Source organism: Schistocerca gregaria, chromosome 7 (assembly GCF_023897955.1).
Source record: "Schistocerca gregaria isolate iqSchGreg1 chromosome 7, iqSchGreg1.2, whole genome shotgun sequence".
NCBI lineage: Eukaryota > Metazoa > Arthropoda > Insecta > Orthoptera > Acrididae > Schistocerca > Schistocerca gregaria.
The window spans coordinates 449963472-449991230 of record NC_064926.1 but is presented as its reverse complement, the minus strand read 5'-3'; the positions used below and the strand labels follow the sequence as shown (position 1 = coordinate 449991230).

At 42.4% G+C, this 27759-nt stretch overlaps 1 protein-coding gene across 2 annotated transcripts in view; it reads left to right on the top strand.

Moving 5' to 3' along the window:
- The window catches only part of LOC126281243 (uncharacterized), a 981147-nt gene that overhangs the window by 363207 nt on the left and 590181 nt on the right, over positions 1-27759 (top strand). The gene's annotated exons all lie outside the window — the stretch shown is intronic.

Here is a 27759-nt window from a genome sequence, read left to right as displayed (position 1 = left end):
CCTTCCCCGCCACCAATTTCTAAGTAAACTGCAGAATGAAAGACTTTTCTTCTTGGAACACTAAAATGATGAAGATGAATGATATTTAGTTTGTGTTTGTGTGGCGGGGAGTGATACATTGAATGATGAAAGAATTGGTGGTTCATCGCAACCGCTACCCCACAATTGTTTCTCAGATAAGAAAGCTATGGTACATACTCACAGTGAGTGCTACAAAACATGCTTCCCCTGCATTACTCCTCTCTATTGCGGCACTTGCTTGACTGTACACTGCAACCCTACTTAACATCAACCAAGTTCAAATGTTTGCACTTTACTTACTGTTTGTGATTCACATGGTTGCTGGATTCCTTGCTTCTGAAGTGGCACAAACTGGACGACTTCAGGCTGCTAATGCTGTGTGTCTAATAACAACAACAATAATAAAAATAATACGTACAGCCTTACGTAGTTATTGATGTGACTTGCTGTCAATTAATTCATTTATCTGTAAACCTAACGACAGCACACAACACCCAGTCATCACGAGGCAGAGAAAATCCCTGACACCGCCGGGAATCGAACCCGGGAACCCGGGCGTGGGAAGCGAGAACGCTACCGCACCACCACGAGCTGCGGACATTGACAACTTACATAATCAATATTACTCTTACAAAATTGTGATAACAGTAGTGATCTTTTGAAAATAATTTAGTTCCGTGACCGAAACAGAATAGAATCCTTTAGTTTTTACACGTCGTAAAATTTCATTTTACCCCTCGGGAGGTAATTACACTCAGGTTGGGAACCACTTGCTTAGACGCTTCAATTTCGCACACCACCAACGCACAGTAGAGCTTAGTGTGCGACATAGTTTTCAAATTCATGCCTCTATCCGTTCAGAAGAAACGGACCGACAGACAATCGGTTAACAAACTGTTATAATTATAGATTTACAATTTTAGAATTTTTCCCTTTAGTTTTACAGTGAAACCTTGATTCTCGCCAAATTTCATGATTCTGGATCAAAGGGTTTTGATGAGTGAGTTTGCAAATATCAAACTGTGTGACATAAATGGCCGTATCTTTCGATTGCACTGACTTACAAGGAATCATAGCCTTGGTGTGCGGCATAAATTTCAAATTGAGACGTCTTCCCGTTCCTTTAAAAAAAAAAAAAAAAAAAAAAAAAAAAGTGTTTGTAGCAGTCCGACAGAGAAACAGATTGACAACAAAGTGATCTTACAAGGTTTCCGTTTTTACCGACTGATTTACGGAAAACTAAAAACTGAGAAACGTTTTGATAGATAGTCTGTCAGGGACGACTTGTGGCATCCCTACATAACCAATCTCTCCCAGATGAAGAAAGAGGACGAGGAAACAAAGAGGAAAAAGCGCAGCTAAGGTCACTAACGAACGCATGTGCGGTGGCGTGAGACTCGGAAATAAGCTCGTTCAATTCCTGGTGGTGGATGGAATTTTCTCTGCCAGTACCTGGCCAGCAAGGGGAGGAGAGGAGATGGTGGAAAGTTCCTGATCATCCTTACGCCAATGTCCTCAACTACATTCCATACCTCTTTGCACGATCTCATGAAATGAAGACATGTGTCGCTGTTTCTAGTGATCCATCCATCGGATGCGGACGTTAAGCTCGAAGGCCCCCTGGTCCTATTCGAGAAGAGTAGCCATGTGCCGACATCGGGTTTCACCTTGATCCCCTCCTTCTCATCATCATACGACACAAAAATACCTGTGTCCTATACACACGTCCATAATATTCAGCTACACTCTGCGTATGATATAACTCACTTACATCCTAAAGGACAGGAGTCTGTGTGTGAGGAGGAAGGACACCCTCACCCACAGGCCGCTGAATCCACTCCGCGAGATGTCCTAGACAACAATTCCGCATGCCACTTACAATGTCTTTTTTTAATTTATCATAAAGTCGATTAATGGCCGTGGACTATGTTTATACATAGCGTCCGTCTCTGATGAGATAAAAGCAATACGAAAAATTATACGAAGTTCTTGGAGAACCAACGACAAATCCATCAGTAATTAGGAATGTAATCAAAACTGAACATATTTATTACAGGGACTTACTCCGCGATATTTATAAAAATAGGCTTATTTTCTGTCTGCCGATCGCTGATTGTATTTAAAAGTCACTGGTTTCGCCAATGTCACCCATTTTCAGGTATATTTCCCCTAGTTACGAAGTATTATAGTTACCTAAGTAAAATGAGACAATACTTTCGTTAATGGGGACTTCAAATGATCCCTAACAGAACTGAATCCACTTCGGAGTAATAATATAGCCAACGAAGAACTGGGCTTAAACACTGAAGCTAAATTGAGGTCAAGAAACAATATTCTGCAAAAAATTACGTGGTACCGCAACTTCGACAGAATGATCATCCGCCTTCAGCCTCGTGTACTCAACGGCAGAGTATCGCAGCCCGTCTGGATAAATAACAGCCTCGCGAAGCTGGTATATACACAACTAAATCAAACGATGCAGATTGTTACTGGCAAATCTAAGGTTATCATTCGTAACGTCTATGGAAGACGGCTGAGGAAACGTTGCACATGTGAAATATTGAACAAGGTAACCTTCATGGATATCCCAATTATCTTCCTCTTATCAATCACGCTGTAAGGGTGTGATAGTCTACATTTTAAACTTAATGTACGTCTGCGTAATTTATGATGCGTCGATTGCAGACATTCCCGTATTTTACTGTTTGTAAATGAAATTACATTGTAGATTATCAAGGCTAGCACTTTATATTACTCCGTTCTGAACAGCTGAAGCATTTTATACTAATCATCGACTATATAAGTGTAATGCTTAACACCATCGACGGATGTAATCCAATGCTGCCTTACAGAGAGACCTGCGCAGTCACAGACAATCCATCAGCTTTTTCGCAACTCAGCTCCCCATTGTTCTCTATGCCATCAGCAAGGAAAACAGTGATTTCCTGGACAAGCAGTTGTGTTCGCTGTTTACACGAATCACAGACCGCTGACGACAAGGCAGACACTCTGCTGTGAGCGATAAGGTCATACAACACTCCATGCTAAATTCTCCGCAAGCGATAGGAAGATGCCTGTAGAACGTGTTTCCGTAACTCTGAGGCACAGGCGGTCGATTTTGCTTTGTAGATAGAATTTAGTGTAAACATAATCGTGTAAACTCGCCTTAGTTTAAACAGAGCTGTTGTACACCATTGTTGTCTGAATATATTTACACCTGAAAATACCGCAAGACGGCAATAATCAGGGTGCTTGCAAATGAACAGGACACTAATAAAGTATACTTCTGACTACAGTAATGACTATTTCAGAAATACACGTATAGACTGAAAGGTTAACTGTCACGGTTTCAGTTGGCAACAATGAAACAATGAAAAGTTGCCTTTGTTCATTACCGGCGTTAGTGTTCCAAATGGATGCATCCACAATAGAAAAGGAGCTTTGTCACAGAACATGCAAAACATCATCAATAACCGTTGTTCAAAGACATTTGGAACCAAGTTTGGTAAAGTGGCACCGCACAGTCACAAGATTCCTAGATACGCAAAGCAAATTGAGGAGACAGGATATGTATGCAAGAAGAACGGCAATCTGTCAGGAGTGAAGTGGTGGAGAACACTCGTACGATATACGAAAGGAGCCCCAGAAAATCCTCGCGATCTGCCAGCACGGAAGTGAATGGGTCGCAGTCTACAGTGTGGCGTGTGTTGCATAAGTGTCTGAATTTCAAAGCCTGTTGTCGGTGTGGTAATAGTGGCCTTCAGTCCGAAGACTAGTTTGATGCAGCTCTCCATGCTACTCTGTCCTGTGCAAACCTCTTGTTTTATTTTATTCTTTTATTTAACACGTCTAGTTCCGTAGAACCAAATTGAAGAGCAAGCCTCCAAGGTCATGGAACGAGTCAGTACATGAAATTACAACATAGAAGTAATAACAGTTAAAATAAAATGTTTATGAAACCCAAAAAGACGGGCCATAAGTTTATGTAAACGCAGTCAACAATATAGCACAGGAATTACCTTAATTTTTCAAGGAACTCCTTGACAGAATCGAAGGTGTGACCCATGAGGAAACACTTCAGTTTAGATTTGAAAGCTAAGATTTTTGAATTGTTGTGGTAGCTTATTGAAAATGGATGCAGCTGTATGCTACACACCTTTCTGCACAAGAGTCAAGGAAGTGCGATCCAGATGCAAACTGGATTTCTGCCTAGTATCAACTGAGTGAAAGCTGCTAATTCCTGGCAATAAGCCGATATTGTTAACAAGAACCGACAATAAAGAATGTATGTATTGAGAGACCAGTGTCAGAATACCCAGACAAGTGAACAGAGGTCTACATGAGGTTCGCAAACTTACACCATCTACGAATAACTACTCCAACCTACAACTTCCGGAATCTGTTTGCTATGTTCATCTCTTGGTCTCCATCTACAGTTTTTACCGTCCACACCTCCCTCCAATACTAAAACGGTGATCCCTTGATGTCCCAAGATGTGTCTTATCAACCCAGCCCTTCTTTTGGTCAAGTTGTGCCACAAATTTGGCTCCGCAGTTCTATTCAGTACTTCCTTGTTAGTTCGTGATCGACTCATTCAACATTCTTCAGTACCACAACATTTCAAAAGCTTCTACTCTATTTTTATCTAAACTGTGTGTCGTCCATGTTTCACTTCTATACATGGGCACATTCAAGAAAAATAGCTTCAGAAAAGACTTCCTAACACTTAAATCTGTATTCGTTGTTAACAAATTTTTCTTTTTCAGAAGTTCTTTTCTTGCCATTGTCAGTCTACAGTTTCTATCCTCTCTACTTCATCAGTCATTTTGCTGCCCAAATAGGAAAACTCATCCCTACTTCAATTACCTTCCTAATCCGTTTCCCTTAGCATCTCCTGATTTACTTCGACTACATTCTATTGTCGTTCTTTTGCTTTTGTTGATGTTCATCTTATATCCTCCTTTCAACACACTGTCCACTCCGTTCATATGCCCTTCCAAGCCCTTTGCTGTCTTTGACAGAAGGACTGTGTCAAAAAAATGGTACAAATGGCTCTGAGCACTATTGGACTTAACATCTGAGGTTATCAGTCCCCTATAACCTAGAACTACTTAAACCTAACTAACCTAAGGACATGACACACATCCATGCCCGAGGCAGGATACGAACCTGCGACCGTATCGGTCGCGCGGTTGCAGACTGAAGAGATTTGAACCGCTCGGCCACACCGACCGGCTGACTGTGTCATTAGCAACTTCAAAGTTTTTACTTCTTCTACCTCAACTTTAATTCCTACTCCAAATTATTCTTTGGTTTCCTTTACCGCTTGTTCAATGTAGACCTACCTATTGAATAACATCGGGGATCTGCTAAAACGCTATTTCACTCTCTCTTCAACCACTGCTTTCCTTCCATGGCTCTCGACTCTTATAACTGGTGCCTGGTTTCTGTGCAAGTTGTATATAGCGCTTCTCCTCCTATGGCCGGCCAGGGTGGGCGAGCGGTTCTGGGCGCTACTGTCTGGAACCGCGCGACCGCTACGGTAACAGGTTCGAGTCCTGCCTCGGACATGGGTGTGTGTGATGTCCTTAGGTTAGTTAGGTTTAAGTAGTTCTAAGTTCTAGGGGACTGATGACCTCAGAAGTTAAGTCCCATAGTGCTCAGAGCCATTTGAACCATTTGAACCGCACGACCGCTATGATCGCAGGTTCGAATCCTGCCTCGGGCATGGATGTGTGTGATGTCCTTAGGTTAGTTAGGTTTAAGTACTTCTAAGTTCTAGGAGACTGATGAACTCAGAAGTTAAGTCCCATAGTGCTCAGAGCCATTTGAACCATCTCTTCCTATACTTACCACTGCTACCTCCAGAATTTCAAAGAGAGTATGCCATTCAACATTATCAGACGCTTTCTCTAAGTCTACAAATGCTAAAAATGTAGGCTTTTCTTTCCTTGACCTGTCTTCTAAGATAAGTCATTGGGTCAGTATAATCTCGCTTGTTCCTGTATTTCTTCGGAATCCAAAGTGATCTTCCTCGAGGACGGCTTCTGTAAAGAATTCGTGTCCATATTTGCAACCATGACGTATTATACTGATAATTCGGTAATTTTCTCATCTTTCAGCAATTGCTTTGTTTGCAGTTTTAATTACCGCATTCTTCTTGAAGTCTGAGGGTATTTCGCTACACCAGATGGAAGAGCTTTGTCATGACTGGCTCTCCCAAGGCTATTAGTAGTTCTGAAGGAATATCGTCTACTCCCAGGACCTCATTTCAACTTAGATCTTTCAGAACCTTGTCAAATTCTTCTCGCTGTATTATATCTCCAACTCATCTTCATCTACATCCACTTCCCTTTCTATAATATTGCTTTCAAGTTCATCTCACTTGTATAAAACCTCTCTCTCTCTCTCTCTCTCTCTCTCTCTCACACACACACACACACACACACACACACACACACACTCTTTTGCTTAGGACTAGTTTAATATCTGAGCTTTTGATATTCATAAAGCTGCTTCTCTTTTCCTCAAAGGCCTCTCTGTTTTTTCCTGTAGGCAGTATTTATCTTTCCCCTAGTTAAATATGCTTCTAAATCCTTAAATTTGTGCTCTAGCCATTCCTACTTAGCAATTTTGCTCTTCCTGTCAATCTCATATTTTAAACGATTGTATTCCCTTTCACCTTCTTCGGTAGCTGCATTTTTTTCAGTATCTCTCGTGTTATCCACGGATTTCTACTAGGCCTTGCTTTTTACCTATTAGAGCCTCTGCTGCCTTCACTATTTCGTCTCTTAAAGCTACCCATTCGTCTACTACCGTATTACTTTCCCCTGTTCTAGTCAACTGTTGCCTAATGGTCTCTCTGATACTCTCAACGACCTCTGGTTTTTTTCATCTTATCTAAGTCTTTCTTTTGAACTCCTACCTTTTTCCAATTTCTTCATTTTTGCTCCACAGTTCATAACCAATACATTTTTGGTCAGAGTCTACATCTGCCCCTGGAAATGTCTTACAGTTTAAAATGTGGTTCCCAAATCTCTGTCTTGCCATTATATAATCAATCTGAAACCTTCGGGTGTCTTCAGGTCTCTTCCACGTGTACAACCTTCTTGTATCATTCTTAAACCATGTGTTTGCGATGATTAAATTATGCTCCGTGCCAAATTCTACCAGGTGGCTTCCTCTTTCATTCCTTTCCCCAGTCAACACTCATCTACTATTTTTCCCTCTCTTCCTTTCCTTATTGTCGAATTCCAATCCCCCATCAAAGTTAAATTTTCATCTCCTCTGACTATCTGAAAAACTTATTTTATCTCATCGTACGTATTTTCAATCTCTTTATCATTTGCAGAACTAGTTGGCATTTAAACTTGTACTACTGTAGTAGACGTGGGTTATGATAACGCATTCACTATGTTGTTCATAGTAGCTTACTCGCATTCGTATTTTCTTGCTTATTATTAAACCAATTCCTGCATTAGTCCTATTTGACTATGTACTTATATCCTGTATTCACCTGAACGGAGGTCCTGTCCTTCGTGCCACAGAACTTCACAATTCCCATTATATCTGGCTTAAACCCGTCCATTTCTCTTTTTAAATTTTCTAGCCTACCTCACCGATTACGGAATCTAACATTGAACGCTCCGATCTTTAGAATGCCAGTTTTGTTTTTCCTGATGTCGACATCCTCCCGAGTAGTCCTCGACCGGAAATCCGAATGGGGGACTATTTTACCTCTGGGACATTTTACCCAAGAGGACGCCATCATCGATTAACCAAAGAGTACAGCTGCATGTGCTCGGGAAAAGTTACGGCTGTGGTTTCCCCTTGGTTTCAGCCGTTCGCAGCACCAGTACAGGAAGGCCGTTTTGGTTCATCAGTCAGTCATCCAGACTGCTCCCACTGGAGCTACAGAAAACGCTGCTGTCCGTCTTTAGAGCTTACAGAAGTCAATGTTGCAAGCGCTAAAACCAGCCGATAAACCAAATCAGATACAATTATGTATAGATTTGCAAGCACCAATGGAGGCGGAAGTTTTTGCAGATGGACTTATGTTCTCTGACAAAGCCACATTTCGCTTAACTGACAAAGTGGGGAAGCGTAATTTGAGAATTTGAGATATATAAAACCCACATGCCTCTATGGAACATGAACGTGATTCTCCGAAACTTAAAGTTTCCTGTGCCGTAACGAAACGCAGTCTTTGGTTTTTTTTTTTTTTTTTTTCTTCGGCACAGTATCTAACGTTACAGACATAACCTATCTCGATATGCTATCACTCTGGATGTTGTCTCGGTAGACAGAAGAGATACCTGACTTCATACGCAATCACCTCCACGAACATTTTACATGGGGGTGGGTCTAATGATGTATCGTTCATGTTGTGCCCCGACTGTCCCCAGCTCGTCTGACCTTTACGCCCATTTCTGCACAAGTTGAAGCAGCTAAGGCACGGGATAGTCGGTACAGTTAACTCTGTTGATTGGGCTGCATTCGAACGGATGTGACAGAAAATACAATACCAGATAGACATCTGCCGTGTCACAACTGGACTCCACATTGAACATCTGTGAACATCCATAGGAACTGAGAGAGTTAATCTTTCAGTCTACATGTGTATTTCTGTACTGTGTATTACTGCACTCATAGGAATACTTTCTTTCGTCCCATCTATTTTGAATCACCCCGAAAAATGATTTTGTACATGTTTATCGTAACGTTAATTATTGTCATGTAACATAGGAAATGTTGTTGTGTTTGTCATCTTTACTGCTGTGACCACATTTAAAAACTTTCACCGATCCTGTCGTTACAAAGAACTGTACGGAGTAAACACACTCTTTTGACACCTGTTTTACAATTCTCTCTCTCTCTCTCTCTCTCTCTCTCTCTCTCTCTCTCTCTCTCTCTCTCTCTCTCTCTTGAGACCTAGGCTTCGGGTTATTAGCCCTTTGTGTAGCACAACTGAGAAAGATGTTGTTGTGCATAATGACACAAACATCAACAGCAAAAGCGATTAATTGCTGATACTAAATAGACAAAGAACCATATTCAAAATCATAGAACCATGGAATAAACTTTTGCAACCCGCCTGGAAGGCGGCGCGTGGGTAGGAACAGGAGCAGGAAAATTACGTCGGTACTGCAGTGAGTAAAAATGGTTTACTGGTGCAAGAAAGAATACATAACTTTGTACAGATGCGAAGTCCTAGACCCGTCGTATGTAGAGCAAAGCTGTGGCGAAGTGTCCTGGCTGGCTACACCTGATGAAATGGGCTGAAGCAGTCGCGGAGCTCGTAGATCTCGACAGCACCGGCTAGAGGGCGCTGTCGTCGGTGTCTCTTGTAGCGCCAACCTAGCAGAGCGGACCTACGTTGTGGCATCGTAGCTATCGATATCACATAAACAAATAATTGAAACCCCGATTTGCAGTGGGGCACAACTTACCAAATTTGGACTGAGCAGTCGGTCAGGTTTGGTAGTATCAGGAAGTGATGAGCAGCTGAAGCCTGTTCAGCTGTTGTCCACGATGGCTCTTGTGTCATTGACAGTTTCTGCCCATTGTGCCCAGAGTGCAATGTTTCTGCGAACACTTTTACTTAGATAAACATTTCAGCCGTAGTGGTTACGGTTCCCATTGGCACTCGTCACAATTGTTTAGCACTATTGTCACACTAGTTAGTGTCATTCTAGAATGTTCCCCGTGAAAACCACAAAATTTTGGATGAAACAGTGTCATTCTGGAACATTCAAATAAAAACCAAGAAAATTTGAATGAAATATAGTACAATAATAATTCTCTCTTGTACTTCATATCGATTATTAACTTAAAGCACAAGAGCCACTTTAAATCCGGCCATTACTTCCTTAACAACTTCTTATAAGTATCTTTCTCATCTCTCGTTCCTCCCATTAATCTATCGTCTGCATTAATTTCACATTTTATATTCATTAATATTCCATGTAACACCGTTCCTCAGAAATTGACTGCCTCCACTAAACTGCAGCGACCCGCCAACTAATTGAATCATTTGCACAATCAACTCAAAGTAACTCACACATCCGCACTGTCGGCACTCCAATGCCAAACGAACCGCTTAACAGAATAAAGTAGGTAGAGTGCCACAAATTGACACACATGCGTGAAGTGACATCGGGTTTTATTGGATCCAAACAATTGCGCAAAATTACGAACACAAGGCACTCATATGATAATTATTGATTTTGTATCATCAAAATTGATTTTTAGCAAAGACTATGTTCTATATAACAGATGTTCAACTTGTCGTCCATCATTCATCAATAATACCTGTAATCAAGGGGCAATGTTGTGGACAGCACTATACAGTATATCAGTAGGTATGGTGAGAAATTGCCGTCGGACGTCTTTCAGCTTTCCTAATTGGGTCAGATGATCGTGGTAGACTCGCGTCTTCAAGTAACATCACGTCTAGAGTTGTAAAACTACCGTAGGCTACAGTAGGCCATATAAGTAAACCTAAATTACAATAGTTTCCCTAGTAGTTCTGGTCAGTTAAGATATACCCAAGTTACCTGTATGTCAGATGTCTGTGCTGGATACCTATCGGACTGTACGTCATATCGATCACTCTGTTTACGTACGTGATCAGTGTCTTACTAGATTCTGCTAGAAACCGGAAGGGGTGAACCGTCTAGAAACCGAGTGAGGATATATAAAGCGCGGCGTAACCTATGGAACATTTTTGTTCTACATCGTTATCGTCCTGCCTATTACTTGAAAATAAACAGTTTTTATCGCAAAATTGAAATCATCGATGTTCAATTCTGGTTTCATTCGAAAGCTGTTGATTAGTAACATGAAACCGAGGGATCTCGTAGAAAAAAATACAGATTAATCGTATAGCACTAAAAAACAAATTTCCTCAAAAAGAAGAAAATTAAAAAAATTCAAAACAAAAATATATCAAACATCGTTTCAATACTTCGTCGAGTTTATATAAAACGTGTTTCTGTTACTCATAAACAACTTTCGCATTTATTAATAATAACAGGAAACTCTTGCCTTTGAACATGATGAAGAACGTTCCACTGAGCCCACAAGAATTGTAAAGATTTTTTTATATTTATGCTTGTAAACTGTACCTTCATCAAAAGTAACCGCTTTAGTATCATAAAAGCCCTGAAGTTATGCGATCAAATAATTTTTATTACTTATAAAATGCGATTTATTCTCTATAAGGTCACGAAATACGCAGTGGACTATCACTGAATATGTGCGGTTCTAGCTATGTGCAAAACTAACAAAAAAAAAAAAAAAAATGGTCGACGCTCCGTTCTTCACAATCACATTTACTTATGTTTCTTTCCCTAGCAGTATTACCGGTATTCCTAACATCGACAGTGTCATTACGTACTGCATCAAAAGTAGCGAACCGCATTTTTGGTAGAGCGCAACTCTACCCACAATCATCAATTACACGGACTGAGGTCTGGGGACCTGGGAGGCCAATCATGACGGAGGTGGCGGCCCAACACGCGATGCTCACCAGACGGTGTGCGCAAGAGATCCCTCCAAGTGTAGCAACACGGGGTGGACCGCCATCCTCCATAAAAGTCGTACTTTCAAGCAGGTGGCCGTCAGCTAGGCAAGAGATGATGCGATTCTGTAACATGTGGGTGTACCTCGCGCTCTTCACGCTGAAAATCTGAAAACCAACACCCCGTATTTCCTAGAAGAAAAAAGATCCTATCACGATTGATGTCATAAATCCACGTCACATCGTGACTATCTCGTCATGCAGAGCGGTTTCCACGACAGTTCTAGGACTTTCGGTAGCTTAAATTCTGAAGTGTGGGCGTCCTCATATGGCTTCACTGACGTGTTGCTGCCCAGCGCCATCTGTTAATCAGTTTTAGCACTCGTCTCTGATTTCTGTCAAACTTCTTGTCATTTTAGGCATGTGTGCCAAGTTTTACCTGTCTACCTACTTTATGTCGTGAACCAGTGTATTTTCAAATGTTAACGAATTTTTGGGTCAGCCTGTACTTTTTATGGCCTCTTGTTGGCAGAACTTTAGGCCCAAATCTTCCTAATATTCTCTAGTCTAGGGGCTACCAACCACATTAAAGGACAATGGAGCACGTACGGTGCTGCGCGAGGGGAATACTGGCGACTCAGACAACCAACAGGTGTCCGACCGATCCCGTCCTCGTAACAGCCACCTGGAACAAGCGCTGCGCTGCTACCCGCGAGATAAGGTTTCCATTTCAGTGCCCGTATTTATCCCAGGCACATCCGCTGTACACGCAACAACCTCCCAGTGACAATCACTGGGTGATGTTGGGGCTTCTCCTTATCATGGCTTACGCATCTGGCTACTTCACTACAAAAACAGTGGATACGAGCTAATTATCCGCCAATGAGTTTCATCGGATAAACTTGATTGGTTTAGTTGGCCCAGCAAGTGTCACAGGACAACTTCAAAATTTCGGGTCTACCTCTGGCCTGCGTGAATGGAAAACGCCCGTATCTTAGGCGTGTCAGCTGTAGCGCTTGGTGTTTCAGTTTCAGTTGTCCACAGAATGGGAAAAACTTCAATTCAAAAATCATTCCACTGCATAAATATGAATGCATTGCGAATCTACGAAATTAATTGTTGATATTTGTCACCTCGTGATCTTTTATTTCATACTAGCTGACGAACCCGGCATTGCCGAGGGTATTCATTCTGCCACTTTTCTGTTAGAAACGAAAACAAAAGAAAATGAACTGTGTTCGCAGTGTGCTATGGAAAAAAATTCATTTCCATGTATTCGTGAAAATACGTTTGGAATTATGAAGCAGTAATACAAAAAAGTATGTATAATGTACAGATGTCTAACTAGAGTACAAAAATTAAAAAATATAGTGTTTCTGTGCGCTGGAAGCTGCTACTTCGCGTATCTATAACGCGATTTTATGAACTTCTCTATGGCAAAGCTTCTTCATAGTTCATAGACGGCTATTCTTTTCGCATACATTCGTTTGCGCTTCGCAGTTGAAAGCTGTCAGAAGCACTGCAAAGTGGAGGGATTTCGTTATGTTGACGCGTCTGTAAGAATGTCTTGGTGCTACAGGATAGATGTATTAAAACTTCATGCATGACGCGGCATTTTTTTCTCTCATCTCCGTATTTATGACGTCATATCTCCCGATCGGTGTGTCATACAGTAGGTGCGTTTAGCGTCGTATGTAAATACTGTCTGCGAAATTTATAGCGAATAGAATTTGTAGCACAGAAGAAAAATTTTAAACTTCTAGCATGATGCAGCAGTTTTTCACGTGTTTCATTGTTTATGTTGTCATACCTCCTGAAGTAGGATGGGTAGATGATTCTTACTCCCATGGCGATTGTTGCCTGACAGTACTGGATATGTGTAGCAAGTTTGGCTGAAATCGGTCCACTTATTTAGGAGGAGAAGAGGAACATACGTACATACTTACATACATACGTTTGTATAGATTCACAGTTTTCATTCGTTGGCTTTTCTAGATACACATTAAACAACTGAAATAAAGTGCAATTCGGAATTAATCATTCATCAAAGACCTGTTTGACTTTCATACAGGTGGACCCGAACTCCACCGACAAATTTTTGAAAGTTGTTCAGGTATATTTTTCTGAGCATTTTGGCGTAATTTACCTTTGGTCTCCTGTGGTTGTTTATACAGAGTAACTGGGTTTCGTTTAATTTCGCCCTCCCCCCTCCCCAGCCTCTTTCCTTTGAATCTGTTTTACACTGCAAGTATGTGGACAACAGTGTGAGCATGCCAGCTTTGTTGTTAGCAGCAGGTGTGGTGAGGCTTTTAGGCTTTTCCTGGTTAGAATGTTTTTGCAGCGCAGAAGGTCGCTAACCAATCCACGTGGACTACCCAATGAGAATGAACTGAAAAGTAAACCGTGTTAAATAATCTTGTAACATTTCAGAATTTCTTGCGTTTTCAGTACTCTTAATTCTAACGATACTGTACTCTTCGAAAGTTATCTGAAAAACTTAGAAATAAATATGTATAAAAATATAAAAACCCCATCTACTTTTACCAACGGCATTGGTGCGATAAGTTGTGGTCAAGAGACAGTCCGTCTAAAAAGTTGCGAGATTAATTTTTTCCTGGCGTATAAACAACGGTAGCGCAATACATACAGTGGCAGTTTAAACTATCAACTTTAAACAACAGGTCTGCTTTCAGACCAGTCATTTATGAGCAGGCAGTCCTAAATAGAAGATGTGCGACCACAGTGTGTCAACGTTCTTGTGTCACAGATCGCAACTGAGGAACACCTGTGCATCAAGTGTTCATGATATTCTCCAGAATGTTCTGAAGAAGGGAAAAGTGTGTGCAAAGTTTCTCCTATACAACCTTCACCCCCCACCAAAAGCAACGTCACATGGACGCCAGCAGCGACTTTATTGAAATGCAGAAGGCAGACAATTTTTTTTCTTTAGAAAAAAATCACCACAGGTGACTAGATTTTGTGTTATCAGCACGAATCTATCAGTAAACGGTGTAGTCAATACGAACCTACCACAAAACGACAGTGGAGGGTCAATGCCTTGCTGACATAACCGATATTGGAGCCGTTGCGACGCTCGAGCTGAATAACATCCCTAACAAACATTTTTCTGACGACTTCACAAGATTGTATGAATGTTCTACGCACTGTACTCAAGTGAGGGGAGCCTGAGTAGAGTACCTGTAGCAGTAAGACAAATGTCTTAACTTTCCTCTTTTTTTTTATTAATCCAGTCTCGAAATTTTGAATTGACGGGGCATACAGTAGAGAAGCTGACAGGGTCTCCAATTGGTTCTGAGGTCTTAATGAGTCTTTGTTGTTTAAGCTGCTTCCCAGATTAAATTTTCGTGGTTAATAAGGTGTGAATGACAGCGATCGTGCGGGCTAGCTAGAATTGTGAAAACTTATAGACAGACCAACGTCTAACAAACCATTCGCCAGTTCAGGGCTGTATGATAGCATGGTTCTAGTCGTGTCAGTGTGAGGTGCAGCAGCTTCGATGCTGCGCAATTACAGTATAACGAACCTGGAAGTAAGAAGAAAAAGAAACAAAATACACTTTGAGAGTACTTAAACTTTTTCTACATTTCATGAACTCTCATCAATCAATCCGACAACTTGTCTCATTAATATATAATATTTAAGACACCCTAAAATGATAACAATATTACTTTTAAACTATCGCCAAACATTAGTTGCTTGAGTTATCGTAATATAAGAAGAAACAATGTCCATATGGGCAACGTCCGTCAAATAGCCGTTTATTTTGATTTGACGGGAATGGTTACAGTCGAGATAAATGACTTTGAGCGTTCTTTGTCGGAGGCCACGGTATTTTTCGTTAGACTGATTACTTGATGCTGAAAATCAGTTAGCTCCCCATACAACACCGCGGCAAATAGCTGGGCTACCATTGTACTTGGACGCTACGCAAGCCCCTCCCTCTTCGTCATCCCGGCACAATAGCCTTTACTCGCTTTGAATTCCTCGCCTGCTGATGGAAAATTCTTCTTTACCACCAGCGCCTTCATTCTGATAACACCTCGAGTAATGTAGGAGCCTTGACTACGTTTCTCTCGCACGCATTTTAAAACCTGCTGCTGAATACAAGTAACTCTTCCTGCTAAGGACGCTTGAAATTTTTGTGAACAGAGTTGGCGTTCACGAATTTACTCTTCAAATAATGCCATCGACGAACATATACCTGTGCGTCGCAATATTTTCTTCCTGCTCCAGCATTAACTGTCCAGCAATGAAACGCCACGGCAAATATTCGAAAGAAATACAAGCAGAAGGGTTGGTGCACGATTGAACATAAATGCAGATACTAGCTAAGCGTGATGTTTGTGCTGTTGTATTTGACCACTGTTGTATTTGACCACGAACGGCACGTGTGCAATGTGCTCCATACGTCTCAAGTGTCAATCGTGCTCAAAACAGTGTTTTGTGTACTTGTGAGTGGCGTCAGTACAGAAGAAGCACAATAGGTCGATGACTATGAAGCGTGGACTAGTCGTTGGATATCGCCTGACCACAAATGCAAGATGGGCATTTTAACTCTTCTGAAACTCCTCAAGTCGACTGTTGGTGATTTTATTGTATGGTGGAAACATCAAGCAACAAACGCAGCTAAACCAAGAACAGGCAGACTTCATGTACTGCCAGACAGCGACAATCGATTACTATGGAGAGTGGTTGTAAAAAAAGACACGACGTCAGCGGAAGTAATCACTCGTGTTGCAAAGTTCTACCAGCAATTCAGCTAGCACAGTGAATTTGCGCAGGGAATTAAGAGATTGTGTTACAGTGATCGAGCAGCTCTTCATAGTGCACACATTTCTGTAGTCAAAGCTACACGACCGTTTACACAGTGTAGAGCGCCTCCACTGCACAGTAGATGACCGCAAAGAAGTGATGGTAGCCTGATAGTAGGGTTTGTGTTTGACGAATGCCTAAAGTACGTTACCTGCCAGCATGTGCAGTGCCAACAGCAAAGTTCGGAGGAGGCAGTGTTACGGTATGGGAGTGTTTTTCGTGTTTAAGGTGTGGTATTATTATTGCGGTTTAGAAAACGCTAAATCAGGAAGGATGTGAACACGTTTTACAGAACTGTGCACTGCATACAGTACAGAATCATTTGGGAGACAATGATCGTGTCAGTATGACAACGCACCCTGGCATAAAGTAGCGTATGTGCGGCTACGTTTTGTAGACAATAACAATTCTGACTCGCCTGTCCAGAGTGCCTATCTCAACCCGATGGAACACCTTTGAGATGAGTGAGAACGTGGAATTTTCTCCAGACCCCAGCATCAATTACCCCTACATTCTCTGGCTTTGGTTCTTGAGGAAGAATAGCTTTCGATTCTTCCACAGGCATCCAGACACCCCATTGAAAGTCTCTCCACCAGAATTCACGTCGTTATAAAGGTGAAGTGTAGACAAATCCCATATTAATGGACATCAGCTGCGGTGGCCGTGCGGTTCTTGCGCTGCAGTCCGGGACCGCGAGGCTGCTACGGTCGCAGGTTCGAATCCTGCCTCGGGCATGGGTGTGTGTGTGTGTGATGTCCTTAGGTTAGTTAGGTTTAAGTAATTCTAGGTTCTAGGGGACTTATGACCTAAGATGTTGAGTCCCATAGTGCTCAGAGCCATTTGAATCATTTGAACCAGCCGCGGTGGTAGCACCGGTTCCTGTCAAATCGCTGAAGTTAAGCGCTGTCGGGATGGGCTAGCATTTGGATAGGTGACCATCCGGTCTGGCGAGCACTGTTGGCAAGCAGGGTGCACTCTGCCGTTGTGAGTCAGACGGAGAAGCTACTTCATTGAGAAGTAGCGTTTCCGGTCTCATAAGTTCGCTTACGGCCGGGAGGCCGATGTGCTGACCACATGTGTCTCCATATTACCATCCAGTGACGCCTTTGGGCTGAAGAAGACACGGTGGCCGATCAGTACCGTTGGGCCTCCGTGGCCTGTTTGGATGGAGTTTAGTTTTTTTAGTTTTAACACTACTAACAAGTGCCCGGATACTGTTGATCAGATAGCATAAATGACAAATCGGAAGGACACAAAACTAGCGAGTTTATAGTTATAAGAATCACATTACAATGATTTCATGGTCACAAAATCGCGCAAGAAGTATCAGTAGTGGACCAAGCGGAGACGGATCGTAATTTTGTAAATACGATACTTCCTCCAGGCTCGGCTGGCAGAGTTATTTGCTTAGTTTCGTCGAGCGAATTCAGCATATTTTCACTTGTACGCACCCACTGTGTGTTATTAACACGAATCAGAAAGTGCCGCATGCAGTTGTTTGTTCCGGCATCCACTCTTCACTGACTTACGATCACACTCATTTTCCGAAGGTCATTCCTGCACACAAAAAACTCTGACGTCAGTTTTTGCCTAAACAGCTGGTCAAATACAACTGAAAGAGGCATTTTAGGTACCAAATTATATGTTCCTTGAGCAGGCGATGTTTCCGTACTTGTCACAAAGTCGCCCTGAGGGTATACGTAAGTGGTTTCACGGAGTTATGAGACAAACAATTATCCATCTGAGGTAAAGTAATTAGGCTGTAATCTTCATCAAGGAGACTCCGGCCCTCTGGGAAGTGAGTCCCACTCGGTAGATTAGCTTTTCTCCTTCGCTTAGTGTCCGAACATAATCTCATTTACCAGCGCGACCTATACAGGGACTAGGCACGTAAAAGGATTAAGAGGATCTTCTCTGACAAAGGAGAGTGGCATTCGAAGCGACGACCGTCCTGCTACGCGCAGCATTCTCCTCTTGAAAGATCCAGGGTAAAAACAGCCTACGGTTCATCATTACTGTAATAGACAAGAAACTATATCTTTCCAGTGGCTGTCGTCCCAGGGGCTCCATTACTTCTTCGCGAAGGAAGCAGACATAGGAGTGAGCTTCACAATAAAAGCGTGTTAATGCAAAGTAGACGTTTTATTCGTGTCATAGAATTTAATACAAGAAAATAAGCCACGATGCATTCCTTTACCAGAAGGATTTTACTGTCGGAGTACTACGAGACAATGCACCACTATTTAGTGTCACGTAATTGCACTCGTATGCTGCTTCAAGCATTCCTAGCTAAGTGGGATGGCAGCATTGTATTCTGATGCGAGGGTAATACGACATATAACGACAGGAAATGCGATTACGACGTAATATGACCTCTAATGAAACCTTCACTTTTATTATTATGTATTTATTATGAGGGTTGAACACGACTCTTACATAACAGTTCGCTGTTAAGTATATTTTCTCACCTTTCCAATTAGTTGTTCGAGTTCAGTAACCTCGTGTCTACTTCGGTCAGCCTTGATGCTGTTAGCCTTTCCGACGTCTGTTAACGAAGAGTAGCAGTAAATCCGCAGCAATGGAAATGAGAAAATTTTTAATGTTGCGTCACTGCGCTACAAGAAGACAAGCGCAAAAAGGAAATAATTGAAACAGAAGGCGCCTCTGAATACCTAGTTCAGTCTTAAATTAAGATTCTGTATGCGTGAACAATAAAAAAAAAGTTTAATATCGGACAAGTAAAATAATATGTCGGGGAAATAAATTATCGAGTTCTCAAACGGAGGTTAGCAGCGCATCCACACACACCTGCATTGTGACTAACGTCATTTTGTTTCCCCTCTTTGTCGGAGTGATTGTGTGATAACAGGAAGTCAAACCACAGAAATGAACATCAGAACAAGTACAGGATGTACATAAAGTCCGGGAACAGTTTCAATTATTTATTGCACAAGAACAAAACATTGTACAGGTGCCATACATATTGCATTTTGAAGAGAAACTCTGAAAGTCTTTTTTTTGCAAACATTCGATATGCGAACCATGAGTGACGCGGCGGACGTCAACACCGTAATCGAAGTCTTGCCATACCCGTCCCAGATCGGCACCATCGACTGTGGCAGTCGCTTCCCGTATTCCCACTCGGAGCTCTGTTGCAACACGTGGTAGAGACGGTACATGCACCCGATCTTTAATGTGTCCCCACAGCAAAAGTGACACGGAGTGAGGTCTGGTGGTCAGGGAGGATATTTCATGAAACAGCTGACCCCTTCTGTAGCACGGCTCGCTGCGCACCTGAACTCGCCATGTTTGCGACTAGCGCTGACTATCGGCAAATTACCAAACTACGCAGTGGCGTTAGACATATGTATGATATCTGTACAATGTTTGGTTCTTGTGTAATATATGACTGAAAGTGTTCGTGTTCCTGGACTTTATGTACACCCTGTATTAACTAATGCGCCGTGTACGGCCGTCGAAAAAGCAGAAAGAATGTCAAGAAGAAGAGCGAAATGAAACGAATAATGGTGGTCGTTTCAGGTCTCGTCGACGACTAGGTTACTGTACAAGGAGCTCAAGAGTGGACTGAATTAGAATAAGGCCATCAATCGGCTGTGACTCCTTCGACGGGAACCAATTCCACAGCCTGACACTATGGCCGAGCGGTTCAAGGCGCTACAGTCCGGAACCGCGCGATCGCTACGGTCGCAGGTTCCAATCCTGCCTCGGGCATGGATGTGTGTGATGTCCTTAGGTTAGTTAGGTTTAAGTAGTTCTAAGTTCTAGGGGACTGATGACCTCAGATGTTAAGTCCCATAGTGCTCAGAGCCATTTGAACCAATACCACACTCCATAAATTGATTTAGAGGAAACAATGTAAAACTTAAATCTGGGTGGCCGGATCGGCTATTTTGGCAATATTTGTCACAAAGCGTCTTAACTGCTGCGCTACATCACTCTGTAAGAATAAGGAGTAGAAGAAGAAGAAAAAGAAGAAGAAGCACCTTAGTCCTCGGGCATCTACACACCTATTACCTTAATTGGCCATACTTCGATAAACGTAACCGTGCGTAAACGTGAACCTATATGACCCACAAATCCCGTACATCGGTCTTGTTGCTTCACAAGCTTCCAAAATAATAACACCGCAATGAAAAAAATAGTTTTTTCCATTTCGGATCTTGAATTACTTGTTAGTGTATTTGCCTTATGATTTCAACATTCATTATTAACGAGTATCTACATCTACATCCATACTCCTCAAGCCACCTGACGGTGTGTGGCGGAGGGTACCTTGAGTACCTCTATCGGTTCTCCTTCTATTCCAGTCTCGTATTGTTCGTGGAGAAAAAGATTGTCGGTATGTCTCTGTGTGGGCTCTAATCTCTCTGATTTTATCCTCACGGTCTCTTCGCGAGATATACGTAGGAGGGAGCAATATACTGCTTGACTCCTCGGTGAAGGTATGTTCCCGAAACTTCAACAAAAGCCCGTACCGAGCTACTAAGCGTCTCTCCTGCAGAGTCTTCCACTGGAGTTTATCTGTCATCTTCGTAACGCTTTCGCGATTACTAAGTGATCCTGTAACGAAGCGCGCTGCTCTCCGTTGGATCTTCTATATCTCTTCTATCAACCCCATCTGGTACGGATAGCTGTATTCAAATAGTGGGCGAACAAGCGTACTGCAACCTACTTCCTTTGTTTTCGGATTGCATTTCCTTAAGATTCTTCCAATGAATCTCAGTGTGGCATCTGCTTTACCGACGATCAACTTTATATGATCATTCCATTTTAAATCACTCCTAATGCGTACTCCGAGATAATTTATGGAATTAACTGCTTCCAGTTGCTGACGTGCTATATTGTAGCTAAATGATAAGGGATCTTTCTTTCTATGTATTCGCAGCACTTTACACTTGTCTACATTGAGATTCAATTGCCATTCCCTGCACCATGCGTCAATTCGCTGCAGATCCTCCTGCATTTCAGTACAATTTTCCATTGTTACAACCTCTCGATATACCACAGCATCATCCGCAAAAAGCCTCAGTGAACTTCCGATGTCATCCACAAGGTCATTTATGTATAATGTGAATAGCAACGGTCCTACGACACTCCTCTGTGGCACACCTGAAACCATTCTTACTTCGGAAGACTTCTCTCCATTGAGATAATGATAAATACTCTGGTGTCTATTCATACTGACGAAGAGTTCAGTAAGGAAACACTATTTTTATATGGCGTTAAACATTCCCAGTATGACCCCATTAAGAAATGAGTTAGAGATGGCTTTCAATTTCGTGGCTACTATCTCGGTGGTACAAAATGGCTGTGAGCACTATGGGACTTAACTTCTGAGGTAATCCGTCCCCTAGAACATTGAACTACTTAAACCTAACCAACCGAAGGACAACACACACATCCATGCCCGAGGCAGGATTCGAACCTGCGACCGTAGCGGTCGCGCGGTTCCAGACTGAAGCTCCTAGAAACACTCGGCCACCGCGGCCGGCTCATTTGGCTAGGTAACAAATCAACAACAGATTGTAAATGACGAGCTAAGGCTGATCGGAGGTCTCACTCAGCATATACCTCTGACAATCCTCTGGGTAGGTGCCTGGAAACTTCGAATTTATCGTTCGTGTTACAATTCTACAAGGTATGTCCACAAAGTAAGTTCAGTTTGCTTGAATATAACAAATGTGTGCAGACACAGAAAAAAAAATTATTCTACAAAAATCTACAACGGTTAAACTACTTTTCTACATAGCTTCCGAAATTTTGTAGGCACGTGTCATAGCGTGGCACAAGTTTTTGCACGCCTTCTTCATAGAAGGTTGCTGCCTGTGTATTCAACCATGTGGTAACATGTTCTTACAGCTCACCATCATCGTTGAAGTGTTGACCATCAAGGACAGATTTTAGGTCTAAGAAGATACGAAAGTCGCTACGAACGAGGTCCAGACTGTACGGAGGATGAACAAACGGGTCGCAGTGAAATTCCCGTAAGAATTGTTTGGTCACATTCGCTGTGTGAGGACGGGCATTACCATGAAAAAAACACCACCGTTTGATAGTAATCCTCGGCGGTGTTCTGTTTTGCGCCACGCAATTTTTTAATGGTCTAGCAGTAACCATGTACATTTATTGTTTGGTCTCGTGGTAGGAAATTAATCAGCAAAATGCCTTTTCTGTCCCAACAAACGGAGCACCTGACTTTTCGATGTGTCAAGATTTGCTTGGATTTGCTCATGCTTAACATTCGTTGGGGATGAAGTGTGCCTCCATTCCTTTGATTGCCGTTTTGTTTCAGGAGTGTCGCGCGATACCCTATTTTCATCCCCCGTGACTATCCGAGAAAGTAAACCATCGCCTTCTTCAATGTAGCGTGTCAAAAACTGAAGTGCACTGCCCATCTGTTGTTTTTTGTGTTGTTCTATAAGAATTTTGGGTATCTAACCTGAGCAAAGTTTTCGAAACTTCAGTATTTCAATAACAATTTCATGAATTAGTGATCGTGAGATTTGCGGAACTTTCATAGCAAGGGAACCAAGTGTAAACTCACGGTTGTGCTTAATCTTCTCTTCAAATGTGCGAACCAGTTCATCAGTAACCGCAGACGGGCGTCCACTCCGTTCTTCATCGTGCACTTGATCAAGTCCATTGAACAGTCTGACCCATCTTGTAGCCATTGATTCACTGATAGAATTTTGTCCGTAAACCTCGCAGATTTGCCGGTGAATTTCCTTTGGTTTAACTTTCTTTGCATTTAGAAAACGAATCACAGATCTGATTTCACACGCGGCGGCATTTTCAATTACGGCTAACAAAGGACGCGTCGGTAGCAGCTATCTAAAAATGGCGAACATGTCTTCTGCTTGAGTCAGAGTAACTGCCGCGCATGCTCGGAACTGCGATCGTAGCGCTGCCGCGGATAGAAATAGAAACGGAACTTACTTTGTGGTCGACCCTCGTATATGCATCTTCTCTACTACTCTGTAGGTGAAAGAGAAATTTGAGAAAGATCCAAGTCGGGATGCAGCGTTGGCAGTTTTCCCACGTTGTGAACACTACAGAAATGCCAATGTCTGTGAGGCAGGAGGAGGTCGCCTCCTGAGGTATGGGTCTCACGCCGCCCCACGGAGGCTGTGAGCGACATCAAAGTGTGTCGGTAGGTACTGTACAGGGCTGAGCAGAGCACAGCACAAGGCCAGCGGCTCGGGCTGTCGCCGTCTAATGAGCGGCGCGCTGATTAAAACCTCGCACTCCGCGAGATAAAAGAGATTGGCCGCATGCCTGCCGCGGGACCGCCTGTTAGTCCGGCCACCGCAGCGGACGAGAGCTCCTCCAAGCTAACGAAGCGCACAATGGCGCACGAGCCTGCCTGCAGGGGTAGGCGCTTACACCTCTGTTGCTACTGTTGGTCAACTCTTGCGACTATAGTGGGCAGCTCGTGACGGGTGTCATCGGAGGAGTAAGTTCTTTCACATGGGTGCCACAGCCACAAGTTTATTAAAACACACATTTTCCTTTTGCTGGACTCTTTGGACTGCTGTTTACTGTAAACAGGACGGTTTCAGTACAAATGGCTCTGAGCACTATGGGACTTAACATCTGTGGTCATCAGTCCCCTAGAACATAGAACTACTTAAACCTAACTAACCTAAGGACATCACATACAGCCATGCCCGAGTCTGGATTCGAACCAGTGACCGTAGCAGTCGCGCGGTTCCGGACTGAGCGCCTAGAACCGCGAGACCACCGCGGCCGGCTGACGGTTTCAATTCTGCCCGAGGAGGTAGTATTCTGTACAGCGTATCGAGAGCTTCATACATACGTTGTTGACATATTATTTCCTGGCCGCCATCTGTGTGCAAGTCCTGCGCGCTGATGTGGATGCCGAGGCCGATATTCCAGTCGCACATGGAAGGGAATTTACTCTCGTCATTAAGTGGGTGGGTAGGTTTACCTTAATCATCCTACCTCGGCGACGATAAGAGACGATTAGACTGATCACAGGAGCATTCCGTTCACGACATACCCCATGTGAACGTGTACTTTATGTCGTCGTACTGAACTTTTCTGACTGCGAGAATGTAAATTGTCAATAACTTTAAGTCACATCAAAACTGCATGGATTTACGTAAACAAAACTGAATCTGATGCAACACTGTTGATTTGCAATTGGCCCTGGTAATAAAATAAAACTTGATCAATTTGAAAATAATGGTCCCTGTGCTCAATGAATGCTATCCCTGAAATTTTGATGTCTTACCTTTATAAGCGTAATGATGGAGCTCTTCGTTCTGCTCTCTAGTCAGCAAACAACTATTGTGCACTTGTTGCTTGGCATACATTTAAATTAAATCGGATATGACTGAGACAATAAACTTCTTGAGAAAAATCGATAATAAAAAACGACATGGATCTGGAAACTTGTACTGACTTGTGGTATATAACAATATGGTAATAACTTTAAAACTTGTGTTCTGACTCTCTGAAAATTAATAATGCTCACAATTAACATACACATAAACTGATTATAATTTTAAATTTCCCCTTCGAAAATTAAGATAAAAGCTTGATCTAAAGATGGTTTTAATCTAATGAAACTGATAATCAGTATATAGTAATTTCATTGTTTATTATCAGGACAACTAAAGGTTTGAACAAGTAATACAGATCTATGATCTCATTCACGCGACGATGGGGTCTTACTTCGTCATTGATTTTGAATTGTGTTCCTGTTTAGCTGTTCTGATTACCGGGGAGCGTTGTTGGTAGCCCGCTGGAGACGGTTTGCTGAACTGTTAGCAGTGAAAATAATCCAGTCCAGTGGTCGTAATAGGAATAGTTCCTGAAAATAGGTAGATAGCTACAGGGCTTTAATTATTAAATTGAAGTTTATCCCTGTCTCCAGGATCAAAGCGAGGCTGGCGATCCGTATTTAAATTGGTTTCATAGTGCAGCAGAGCTTATAAAGTTTTTAGCTTTTCAGTGTTTAGTAAACGTTGTGAACTGAAACTGGGGCAAACTGAACTGTTATTCTTTATTACTCGTGTACCTGTGTTGTTGCCTTGAACAACACAAGTGGTGTAATTACGGGAACGCTATTTGAGACGCCAAAACTGAAACTGAATAACTGAATTTTTAATTAGCTTTACCAAAGTCATTAGAAAACGTAACAATTTATTAAATAAGCTGTTCTGTGAAATTTTGTTGTGCAGTATAGCGAACAATACTATAAGGTGTATCGTCACAAATCGGGACTTGCAGTTCCAACACACAAGTTAACAGACTGAAAATGCTACATAAAATCATGAATCATATTTGTGAAAGAACTGTTGTGGTTGGCAGGAGAGCCAACCCGTATAACTAAAGGAGGCCGAAATGCACGCGTTTTAGCTCACGCAGGCTAACGTGAGGTCTGGAACAAGAGAAGGGAATTAGAATTGAGAAAAACGGACGTAGCTGGTGGAATACTTAACTTTAATCCATTAATGGAGAACGTCGCTCTTTATGGTACATGATTCACAATATCAATAGTACGGATACTGGCGCCTTGCTAGGTCGTAGCAAATAACGCAGCTGAAGGCTCTGCTAACTATCGTCCTGGCAAATGAGAGCGTAGAAGTCAGTGAACCATCGCTAGCAAAGTCGGCTGTACAACTGGGGCGAGTGCTAGGGAGTCTCTCTAGACTAGACCTGCCGTGTGGCGGCGCTCGGTCTGCAATCACTGATAGTGGCGACACGCGGATCCGACGTATATTACCGGACCGCGGCCGATTTAAAGGCTACCACCTAGCAAGTGTGGTGTCTGGCGGTGACACCACAAGAACAGCTCACAAAACCAATTCCGCAAACTGACTAACAGGTTTCTAACATTGAATTATACACACTCCAATGTAACACTGCACTGTGATAGTAACACTCTGAGAAGAAATTCAGTCCTCTCTGAACTTTGTCTTTGCTGAACCAGATAATAATTTCTGAAAGCAATACTTAACACTGAATGTTCTCACTGTATCTTGATTGTAATATAACTGGCCCTAACAATTTTTAATGGTTTACGTGTAGCAACGGATGCTTGGTACTGCTCGAACATAAAGTATGCAGCGCAGCAGCAAGCAAGCTACAATGAAAGAAAAGCCTTGCGTAGTGCAGTGCAATGATACGCAACTATTCTAGAAAGATTTTATGAGTCAATCTTAATAGTGCTCCGCAAAGAGCAATGCAGCGACACAAATAATGAGAAAATATGAAATTCTTTCATGAGAGAATGGTAACGGAATCTGAATGTGCTAAATGATTGACAGCAATTTAGCCTTTAAAAAACCGTCTTACGAAAACTGATAGTCATTCTTTATCAATTACTATGATCTTTACAAAAATTATCCATCGTAACAAAAATTTCTCTGCCGTGAAATCAATTATTGAAAATGGTAAAGGAGCGGTAAAACTAACATCTGAGTGAAAACCATGTGAAGTGATAACTTATTCTTGGTCGAGTGCGAACAATGAATCTAACTAACTCAAACGAATAAAGAATTATTCTATTAAAATCTTCAGTAATTCAGATACATCATAACTATATGCAGTCAAGCAGTGCAGCGAAATCATTACCTCATAATCTTCACTTGTCCAATTAATCTTTACCAAATCACAATTCACGATTCATCATTCTCTGTATCTTTATCTCTGTGCTCTACTAGCTATGCCCATGCCCTCAGTAGCATAGCCAACACCCAACTCTCTTACTGGCTTCTCTTGGAATGCCCAAAGCAACGACAATCCTACTGACAACTAAACGTCACACTGCTGGTACTCAGATCCTCCCTGGCATGACTTTATCAACAGTCGAAAACTGCTGCTCGAAAAATTACACATCCAATGGAAACATAAGCCCCACATCACTTTTCTTGAACATCAAAAATAAACTAGAAACTTTATAACTTTTCTGATTCAAGCGGCTGAGCTGTACGTCGCGAAATTCGTCTGGCACCCCACACATCGCCGCGACTACACCCGCACGCATATCCGTCTCAGCGACGTCGCGCCGCGCCTGGCCAGCTTCGATTTCGCCCGGCGGATTAACGCCGAGGGCCGGTGTGCCGGGCAGCCTGGATGTGGTATTTTAGGCGATTTCCCACACCCATCTTTTTGAAGGCAGGGATAATACCCACGTCTGGCCTCAGCTACACGCTACGCAAACATTTAGAAACCTTTCTCATCCTCCTACAAAGAATTAATTTACTGTAACAAGGAGAGGTCCCAGCGGTGCGATCGATTTTTTTAAAATCTGCAGCCATTCACCATGGTGGGCTCTCGTTTGCAAGTGATTGACGAAAAATATTCAGAACTTTATGTGACACTCAGTAGCGTTA